Here is a 3212-nt window from a genome sequence, read left to right on the forward strand (position 1 = left end):
TCCTTTCAGGATGACCTATGGGGCGGACGCCATTTCGCCTGTGGAAATAAACAACTTCTGGCGGACAGCTCCACAGTTTGAGGGCGAGAATTCTTTTAACATGGCTATGGAGCTGGACTTGCTGTCTGAAACGTGGGATGAGGCTCGCATCAGAGAGGCTGCGATGAATCAGCGAGCTGCGGCGAGGTATGACTCAAAAGTCCGCCCAAGGGCGATGCAGGAGGGAGATTTGGTTCTTAAGAAACGGACTGGGAATATGGGGAATAAGTTGAACCCGGTTTGGGAAGGCCCTTACAGAATCGTGAGAGCATTGAGGAAGGGGGCCTACCACCTCGAGAGTTTGGATGGGAGGCGAGTGCTGCAATCTTAGAACACATCAAGCTTGAGGTATTACTACATTTGAAGATTGAGGAAGAGATCGGATTAAAGGCGGGGGAAATCAACTAAACAAGGCTCATGAAGACCGCGGGGTTAAAAAGAAAGACACATTCTTGTTCTCCATCTCGGGAGTTTGTTGGCTGAAACGCCTAAAAATTGTAAAAACAAAGACACGTTCTTGTTCTCCATCTCGGGAGTTTGTTGACTATAACGTCTGATTGAAAATACAAAAATTGTATCAAGCGATTTCAATCACACTGAAATGCGACAAGTGCTAGGTGGGAAAAATTCCCCGAAGGTGGCAATCCCAATGTAAGACCCGGATTTGCAGGACTGGATTTAAAGTTTAATTTCCGACTCATGCGTAGAATCAGTGTAAGCGTGACAGGAGTTTGCTGTTTGGGAAAGTTTAATGAAGAAGAAAGTTCAGGAATTGCTTGAGGATAGTACTTGTTTTCCGCGTAAAGTTTATTTTTGAGTTACTAAAGTGACACCTGGAAATCGGAGCTTGGTTGAGTCATTTGGGAGTCTTTGGGGAATAGGTCTTTTGTGCTAGGTTGTGTGACTCTGCAAAGAGCGAAAATTGATTGTCGGCATACCGATCTTCGCTCTAATTGATTGCATTTTTACTCGATCATATGGAATAGTATCTGGTGCTATCGTACGATTAAGACTAACAGTTTCCATGGGGTAACAGACGATGGTGAACACGAATCAGCTAGCTGAGATGATGGCCACTATGGCCCAGGCGATGACTAATGAAGCGAATGACAACGCTCTGAGGCGTTCTGCGGAGGTAGTGCGTGATCAACATCAGCGTCAGAGGGAGGTGACTCTGGATCAGAACAAGGGGCTGTGTAAGGCCCAAGTTTTTCAGTTTATACCAAGTGAATAAATTCTTATTCACCAGTAGGTTTGATGCATGGCGAAGGGAAACCTGAACAAGAGTTTAGTAAATGAAATAAATGTATGAAGGAGAAAGTTCAGGAAAAGTCTGAGGTTCGTACTGAAGTCGATAAAAGTTATAGCACGATCGTTTTACGCTTAAACCTAGGTCAGAAACCCTAGTATATAGCTAATTTTCACTTTTAGGCACGACGGAAGTTAATTCCAAAAATCTTCAGAGAAATGTTAGAACTTCTCTTTTTCCATATATCACAATCGTTTCGAGGCGAAACTCTAGGATCTACGAACATCCGATTCCAATCATCGGAAGTTTGCCGAAACCGAATCCCTGGTATTTCAAAACCCTAGAATTTCTCGACAATGAAGACTTTTTCTATTCAGAGCTTCAAATGAATATTCCACACGCATACACCCATTTCTCTTGATGATTTCAATCTTTCTTCTGAAGGAAGTTTTCCATTCCGACATTCGATGGAAAAAGCAACTTATCGGGTAAAATAGTTTTATACCGACTATGCTTTAGTTGCCAAAAATACAAGGAGACCTCTTTATAGTTTTGGAACTCTTTTGCCAAAATATATCTATTAATTCATGGAGAATGAAGTCGGAAAAATCAGATTCGCGAAACTTTCATTTTCCCGCGAATTTCCAACCTTTATATATAGCAAAGAAAGGAAGAAAAACACAAATTCTCCTCCATTTTCTCTCCCAAAACCGCGGCCAAGAACAAGGAAGAAGGAAGAAGAGTTTTTCTTCATCGTTTGCTTGATCGTCGATCAATCAGTTGCTACTTCAAGGCTTCGAGGTATAGTCGCTAATCCTTACCTCTGATCGCTTTTTCCATAGCTTTTCTGTAGAGTTTTCTGAGCGGAGAGTTTATGGGTTTTTGCAAAACTATCCTGAATCTTTCATTTCTGATTCTAAACCTCTTCCTTATGCGCCCAAGATCACTTCTGCCGGGTTAGATTTTCCGTTATGTCGCCGGAATTCCGCCGGAATCAATTTGAGCCTAAAATACCCATTTTTGGAGTTTTTGGTGTAAAGCTTCAACCTTTAGGCTGAAAACTATCGCCTTAGCTTAGTGCTAGTAGGATTAGTTGTCATAAACGTCGTTGGTGACGTCCCTGCAAAATTTTATTTTTGGGATTTCAGTTTTGAAAAATCCTAAGTTAAAAATCATGACCAAAATACCCCTGCGACAGTTTTTGATCCGATAATTTTTCCGAGTTCAGAATACCCTTAGTTACGGCTTATTAAAGCATAGGAACCAAGTTTGATTGAAGAAAAATCGAGTCTCCTAATTACCTAAAGTGGCCGAACCTATTAAAGGGGGAGGAGGAAATTTCCTTTTCCGAAAACTTGTCTTTTCGCGCTAGATTATCGTACCTTAGAGTATAGATTACTTCGAGTAACCTTAGTAAGTATCGATAGCTTAGTTTTCGATAGATTCTGATAGTATTTCTGTGGTTTTGCTCTAAAGGTGATTTTGAGGAATTCCCAGAGGAGCAAGCCTTTGATTGTGAACAAGTGTTAGGAGATGCCTAGGGTCGAGGTATTTCTGTGGTTTTGCTCTACAGGTGAGGGCTTCTCACTGAATCTCTAGTTAATGCCTAGGGTCGATGTTTCGACATTGTTTACTGTTTATGCACTGGATTGTGTGTGATTGGAAAATGTTTTCTGAGGCTTCGGCTGACAATGTAGATGATTCATCTACTGAATGTTTTTGAGATTGACTTACATGCTATGTGCTAAGTGGGTAATCTAGGATGTGTGGTGCATGCTTTATATGCTAAGTGCTAAGTGTTTATGATGAGATTCTTCGATATATGACATGTTGTTGATTGTGATGATTTAAATATGCTATGCACTGGAATCTGAGATTCTGAATGGTGAGAATAGCGGGCAGGTCATGCCGATTTTATTTTGAG

Source organism: Lotus japonicus, chromosome 1 (genome assembly GCF_012489685.1).
Source record: "Lotus japonicus ecotype B-129 chromosome 1, LjGifu_v1.2".
Classification (NCBI taxonomy): Eukaryota; Viridiplantae; Streptophyta; class Magnoliopsida; order Fabales; family Fabaceae; genus Lotus; species Lotus japonicus.